This window comes from Bidens hawaiensis, unplaced genomic scaffold, assembly GCF_021521415.1.
Source record: "Bidens hawaiensis isolate Kalapana, Puna unplaced genomic scaffold, B.hawaiensis_p1.1 tig00028119_1, whole genome shotgun sequence".
Classification (NCBI taxonomy): Eukaryota; Viridiplantae; Streptophyta; class Magnoliopsida; order Asterales; family Asteraceae; genus Bidens; species Bidens hawaiensis.
In genome coordinates, this window is record NW_027494580.1 from 46,878 (window position 1) to 54,683 (window position 7,806).

General features: G+C 31.9%; 1 pseudogene across 1 annotated transcript; it reads left to right on the forward strand.

The window, feature by feature from the left end:
• The first annotated feature begins 889 nt into the window (after positions 1–889).
• LOC143576424 (cytokinin riboside 5'-monophosphate phosphoribohydrolase LOG3-like) lies at positions 890–4,927 on the forward strand (annotated as a pseudogene). Its single transcript, XR_013142948.1, has 7 exons — positions 890–1,221; positions 1,600–1,697; positions 1,802–1,832; positions 2,384–2,459; positions 3,809–3,882; positions 3,939–4,109; positions 4,585–4,927. The product of XR_013142948.1 is annotated as a cytokinin riboside 5'-monophosphate phosphoribohydrolase LOG3-like (transcript).
• The last annotated feature ends 2,879 nt before the right edge of the window (positions 4,928–7,806 follow it).

Sequence of the window (7,806 nt, forward strand, 5' to 3'; positions counted from 1 at the left end):
TAACTATAATAAGTAATAATACATGTGTCCAAATCATCAGTCTAAACTAAATTTATTTGATATTTGACACATTTTTTGGTTTTCATGTATACTTTTTTACAAACAATTTATAATCATTGTCTGCTCTTAGACACATGTATTATTACTCATTTTAACTATACACTTCATTATTTATTGTCAGTGTCGATAGATACAGTTTATCTGGTACAGTACAGTTTAATAACTAAACTCCTCATCTTTTAAACATGAACTATTTTTCATTATGTTAATTGTTTAAAAATAGAATAAACTAGTAACACTTGTTTCTTTGATTATGATAACTAATAAGCATGATGCAGAGGGGATGTATGGGAGGGTGCATGCTTGAGGAAGTGGATATATTTTTTAAAGTGACTTTCTAATATGGAGTGAACAAGTGTCTAGTGATCAAGGTTGACCATGCACATGTAACATGTTGTTAATAATTTTATAATATTTAAACTTTTTTATATTTAGAAATGGTCTTTTATCTGTATATAAAATTAATTTTAATGAATACTTAAGACTAAATACTTATATCAATATGCAGATGAAACAAAATATGTATATTTATAATTCCAATTCAAACATTCAGCTCCAGTTTGAAAATCACAAATTCTAATTCGATTCTAAAACCGAAATTTGAACCGAGTCAGTTGACAACCAAATTCAAAAATTCAAAAACCGAACTAAAACTCATATTACAACTTTTAGTTTTTCAAGTCGGAATCGAATAAAATAAAATAAAAGAGGAGTCACACAAATAATTCCACATTTGAGGAATGGTGGTTAGTCACGTGCCATGAACCTTCTATTTAAAATGCATACAAGCATGATGAAGCCATAAAAGGACTATTAAACACACACACACATAAATCTTTCTCTATATCTGATTTGACACAAATCCATTTGAGTAGTATTATTATAAAATTAAACCCAATATTCCTTTTGGGTTTAGTGTGTGTCTAGTATAGTGTTTTTACTGTGTGTTCTTCCTTACAACAAGCAAAAAAACAGAGTATTTTTTCTTAATTTTGTTGTTAGCAAAAGGGATACAAACAGACTCAATAGCAAATAATTAAAATGGAGGTTAATGGTGAAATAATAGTGTCAAAATTCAAGAGGATTTGTGTTTTTTGTGGGAGTAGTCAAGGCAAGAAAAGTAGTTATCAAGATGCTGCTATTGAGCTTGGAAAAGAATTGGTAATCTTGAAATCATGTTTATTTTTCAAGATTATGTTTCTTTAGTCATCAATGAGCAAAACAGTTAAAGATTTTTTGTTGGTTTTGTAAATTTTCTTTAAAGTTTCAATCTTGAATCTTGCATGCACTAAATCTTGAAATCATGTGTATTTTTCAAGATTTTTGTGGGTTCTGTAAATTTTCTTTAAAGTTTCAATCTTGAATCTTTAAAGTGTGTTTCACTGATTCATGACCGAGTTGACTCAGCAATGAGCATGTTAAAGTTCAAGATTTTTGTGGGTTTGGTAAATTTTCTGTAAAGTTTCAATCTTGAATCCTCAAAGTGTGTTTTACTGATTTATGACTGAGTTGACTCAGTAATGAGCATGTTATTTGCAGGTTTCAAGAAACATTGATTTGGTGTATGGAGGAGGAAGCATTGGGCTAATGGGATTGGTGTCACAAACTGTTCATGATGGTGGTCGCCATGTTATTGGGCAAGATGGAGAGACAAACCTTAAAAACTAGAACATTTTTATGGTAACAAAAAAATTAAGGATTATATTAATTTTTGTCATGTTACTATCTGTCTGTGTTGCAGAGTCATTCCCAAGACACTCATGCCTAGAGAGGTATGCCTGCCATAGTGCCATTTTTACACAAAAAGTCTTCGAACTTTTCTTTTCAAAAATAACCAAACAAATATATTTATTATTATTATTATCAAATAAGCTACCTCGTTCATGACAAAATGCCGTGAACCATCCAGAAGTTTTACCATAGTGAGTATTCTGAGGTGGTTTCCTATAGAATTGGTGGCGCACCATGTCACTGGTGCCTTCTGTGATCGTGGGCTGGGTGGCCTTTTGCCAATGAGCGTACCCGTCTGACCAAGCTTTGTTGGTCATTCCAAAAAAAAAAAAAAAATTATTATTATTATTATTATTATTATTATTATTATTATTTGTTTTAAGGGCGAAAAGAAAGTTTGCTTCTTATTGGTCCTTGTAATTTGTAACTTTATCCAGATAAAATGTCTGGTGGCTTGTCTGCTATATGTTTTTTTCTGTTTCAAAATGTTTATTTTGATATTTTACTATTTTCATTTAGAAAAAGCCATGCTCACATAAATATACAAGTTTTAATGCATGTGGTACAACTCATTATAACAACACTTGTGCAGTTAACTGGTGAAACAGTAGAAGTGAAAGCAGTTGCTGATATGCATCAGAGGAAAGCAGAATTTTATGTGCAAATTCATCATTAGATGAAACAAGTCACCTTTTTGAGTCATTAAAACTGTTTTTTTACTGTAAATACACTATTATTCTTCTCAAAATATAAAAAGTACTAAACTTTTTTATAAAGTCATCCATTTGGGATGTAGTATTCCATGATATGACAGTTATTTTAGGGTAAACTTAGGATGTGAAATTTTGACATGAAATTTACGGGTTTGAGTTTTAGCACAAAGCTGGTTCGAGTCATCCTTGGGCCGCACATGTTTAACTAAACGGGTGGTGCTCGCGAGTTAACTCATTTAACCCATTTATTTAAATTGTGTTCCATTACATGGTTAGGTGTTTTGTGCCAAAGTATAATGATTAGAAGAGAAATTGACCTCATCTTTTATACACCTTTGTATTTTTAGTTGTATATTATAACTAGAGTTAGTTAATAGCAATATATATATATATATATATATTATAAAAATCGAGTTAAACGCATTGTGTTCCTGTCAACATGTGAATATTGGTGTTATTTTCAGATTCTTGTGTCTGACATGATTTTCAGGGTCCATGCAAACACAAGTTCAACATCCTAGGAAAACTATAAAAAATAGAAAATAATTTACATTTTTTTCTTTATTTTAGTAACACTTATTATGTATGGCCATTCTCACTTTGGTATGGTTCAATCCCCATAGAGTGTAATGTTTAGTCGTAAAAAAACACTTTCTTATGTATGATGCTAAATGGTCTTACTAGAGTTATGTCATCAAGAAAAGCAACTAGGGGTTATTAAGATTTTTAAGAGCATGCTTAGCTCACAATATAGATTATAGGGGACCCTTTTTAGTCTTCTTTGTCTTTCTCTATCAATGGTACAACTTTCAATGTATGATGTACTAAACATAGAAGCTAGATTTGGCTTGACATAACAGAAGCAAAGTTGTGTTCTTTTGGTATGATTACAATTGTGTAATGACCAATTGTTCTTAATTATAGTGGTATGAAAGCAACTTCAACCAGAACCCTTTTTGGTCAAAGAAAGCTCTCAACTTTTTAACAACCCACATTCCAAGATTCATGATTCATGATTTAAAGATCATATTTTTATTAGTTATAACCCTGGTGTACTGGTGTGTTGACCATGGACCAATCTAATAACATCTTAAAACTCAAAATCAAGAAAATATTTTCAATGGCTAAAACCTTATGGTTAAAAAAAGAGGAAACAACTCAACAAGACATCAATAAGTGAGTGTTTAAATTAGAACTAATGCTGACAAACGCTGATTTTAGAAGTTGCAAAAATTGTTGACTTTTATAGTCAACTGATTTTGATACTATTTTGTGGCAAGAAATTGGTTATTGTAATATGATTGCAGGTGGCTATGGCACACTAGAAGAGCTTCTTGAAGTGATAACATGGGCTCAACTCGGAATTCATGATAAGCCGGTAAATGTCTAAAATACCCTTTTTTCGAATTTATAAAACCATTTAATGTTTAAAAGTCATCTGGATTTTGAAAAATCTTGCAAGTTGGCTTGCTAAATGTGGATGGATACTACAACTCATTATTGTCGCTTATTGATAAAGCGGTTGAAGAAGGTTTCGTTAGCCCAAGTGCGCGCCACATCATCGTTTCTGCTCCAACAGCTAAGGTTTTGGTCCGGAAATTGGAGGTCAGACTCATCCTTTGACTTTATGGTCAAACATATGGCTTTAAAAGTTCAAACATTATATGAATTCTTTCATTTAACATCAATTTCCTTCTATTTCCAGTTTAAAAATAAATTTGACAAGTATCAATATTTTTTCTTGAAAAAAATCTTATAAGTGTCATGTCATTCTAATGTTTAAATTTAGTCAATTTGACCGAATAAACCAAATTGCTTATAAGATGAACAACAGGAAGAGGTGAGAGTCACCCTTTGACTTTCTAGGTCAAACATATGACTTTAAAAATTCAAACTTTTTAAAAATTTTTGAATCTTTTAACATCAAATTTCTTCTATTTTTAGTTTAAAAATAAATTTAACAAGCATCAATCTTTGTTCTTAAAAAAGAAAACCTTAAAGATTTCATGTCACTTTAAAATTGAAGTTTAGTCAGTTTGACCGGATAAACTGAATTGCTTAAAGGATGAATTAATAACAGGAATATGTTCCATGCCATGAAGGAGTTGCTTCAAAACTAAGCTGGGAAATTGAGCAACAACTTGCATTAACCGACTACAATATCTCTATATGATGAAAGAACAAAAATGTGAGATTTTTGCTGCCTAAAAAATGTTCTTGTTTTCATGAAAGAATGATATGTGGCAGTTGAAAAAAGTAGCTAACTTTGAAAGGGCTTTTGTTCTAATTAGATTTTTTATGTGAAGTGTATTAATGTTTTTTTAATTTTGTAAATTATTGATGATGCAAATGACTTCAAGAAACCTCATTTGTAATCAACCCTCTTCACTTGCAACCCTGGTTTATTTCACAGGTTGTAAAGATACCATGTATGATTATATGCATTTTAGTTATTTTCGTTTGTTATTGTTATTTATGCAACGACAACTTGTCACTTTGTATAAAAATGATAATGTTTCAACTTGGATTGGAAAGAAAACCGTAATGATCTTAATCGCATAGAGTGAAACAGATAGAATTTTAATCATCTATGCCATATAAAGATGTGTCTAATTTCCAAGAGTAGACCTCATTGAGTCTTAATAGATGTCTTAGTTTTAAATCTTGCTACGATTAGTATTTTGTCTTTAACCTTTTAGAAAGCCATCTTGTAATCGCAAACTACATTTTATTAAACCCAATGGTTAAAGAAATACTGGCTGGCTTCTGTGAGTTCTCATACAACGGGTTCTTAAAAAGAATCTGTCGGTTGCAATTTACTTTCAAAGTTTTTTCTAATAAAACATTTTGTTTTCTAGTTAAACATTATGTTGCTCAAATAAGGTGCCTAGTCCTACTTTAGTACTATTAAGTGTGCAACAATATTTTCTATTTTCTGCAAGAAAGTATCTGAATGTTTGATATTGTTGTCTTGTTTCATTTGTGACCAAGATGTTAGTTATGATCCCGTAAATGATTTGGTCATCCGGAGTCCACTTAAGGCCGAGGTTGTCTGTGAAGTTGCTTTCACCACCACAATCAAAACTTATAACACCTGTTTCGAATGACTAAATGTGTTAGTCAAAATGTCAAGTTTGTGGGAAAGAAACAAGAAAGAATGTAAAATGATACAAAGGGAACACATACGGCATTTTGTGTAGTATGTAGAGTTGGCAAGATTGATGGGTCAGTCCAATCCATTTTATAGAACCTTTTTTTTTAATTAAAATTTGAACTTTTTATGCATTATAAATGCACTTTGCACAACTTTCGACCTGTTTGATCCTTTCTGCCCATTTCATCTTTAGATAATATTTTTCATTTCACCCGATTGACTGAATAGAGCAACTTACGACCAACTTGGTTCAATCCACACATGAGGAGATGATGTTTCGCTCACTTGAAATCCCCAAAATTTTCTTCAATATCTTGTCCTTTGAACGTGTCACGCCGTCTTGTTGCGAGAGAATAGTATACTATCTTCCTGTTCTCTGAATGGAAGCGCAGAAAGTAAATCTTGTTATAAATTGTGTGCCTTCCAAGAATCTATGTTTTCTCCCAAACCGTTGAATCATTCAGCTTGAATACCTCAATGCATTCTCCAAACCCGCCCACATATACGGGAAACCATAATGATTTTGATTTCATAGGGTGAAAAAACAAAGAAAGTTTTAATCATCTATTCATCGATGCCATAAAGAATGTGTGTAATTAAGGGTTTTAGTCTTAACGTACAAATATTCATATCTAAATCTAGTTACCATTATTATTTTGTCATTAGAGAGTGATATGTCTATCTTTAGCTACATTTTACCCCACCCTCGTGGTTAACAAGGTGTTGATAAGTCAAGTCCCAGATCGATAATCAACACGAATAAAACGAATAACTCTCGTTTATATTAATCAGAAAATCTCACTCAAAAAACTGATTACAAACCCTCAAACCCTAACTCGGTTTGACTCTTGATGAACCCTAACTCGGTTGCACCAACTTCTTATTCTAATGTCTAACCATAACTCGGCTTATATAGACTAACCAAACTTGCTAGCTAAGACATTACCAAATATAATAAACCCTAATAACTCTTGGGCTGGGCCTTACACTTGGGCCAAACAACAATTGAGCCAACAATAAGGGCCTATGAGTTTTCATCTAATGGGTTCTTACGATTGTCTTTAAAAAAGTGATCTGCCTAGCTTTATCTACATTTTACTAGACCCTATTGGTTAACAAGGTGTTGATAAGGGCCTATGAGTTTTCATCTAATGGGTTCTTACTATTCATCTTTAAAAAAGTGACATGCCTAGCTTTATCTACATTTTACTAAACCCTATTGGTTAACAAGGTGTTGATAAGGGCCTATGAGTTTTCATCTAATGGGTTCTTACGATTGTCTTTAAAAAAGTGATCTGCCTAGCTTTATCTACATTTTACTAGACCCTATTGGTTAACAATGTGTTTATAAGGGCCTATGAGTTTTCATCTAATGGGTTCTTACGATTGTCTTTAGAAAAGTGATCTGCCTAGCTTTATCTACATTTTACTAGACCCTATTGGTTAACAAGGTGTTGATAAGGGCCTATTAGTTTCATATAACGGATTCTTACGGTTATAAAGAAAAAAAAAACAGTTTGTTGCAATTTTCCCTCTTAAGGGGGTGTTTGGTACAGAGAATGGAATTGTAGAGAAATGGAATAGAGAAATGGAATTGCAGAGAAAGGGAATTGGTCTGGAGAATGAGAATTGACTGTTCTGTTTGGTAGTACAGAGATTTCAGTAGAGAAATATAGCTGAGAATCATTTCTCTTGTTTGGTACATAGAAAATAAACAGAGAATTATATCAACTTTATCATTAGCACAAGTATTTTTTTCATAACAAATATTTATTAAAAAATAAAAAACATATAAAAAGATGCATAAATTCCAACCAAAATATGCATTGATCAAACCAATTCACATACAAAACATAGTTTTTAAGCAAAAAACATCAACCATAGTTAAAACCAATTCACATACAAAACATACTTCAACCATACACAACTATCCCATTGAACCATCGGTATACAACTCGACCATCTCAATTTTCTCTTCTATTGTCAACGCAAGAAAAGAACGTCCTAGATCCACATCTTTACCAATCAAATGAGCTGCTTTGAACCGTTTTTTCGTAGTGATACCTGGTAAAGCTTTCAACTCATCACTAACCTTTTCATAGATTTCACGAGCCTCCATACCTTCTTTGCTAAGTTGTTCACCCACCA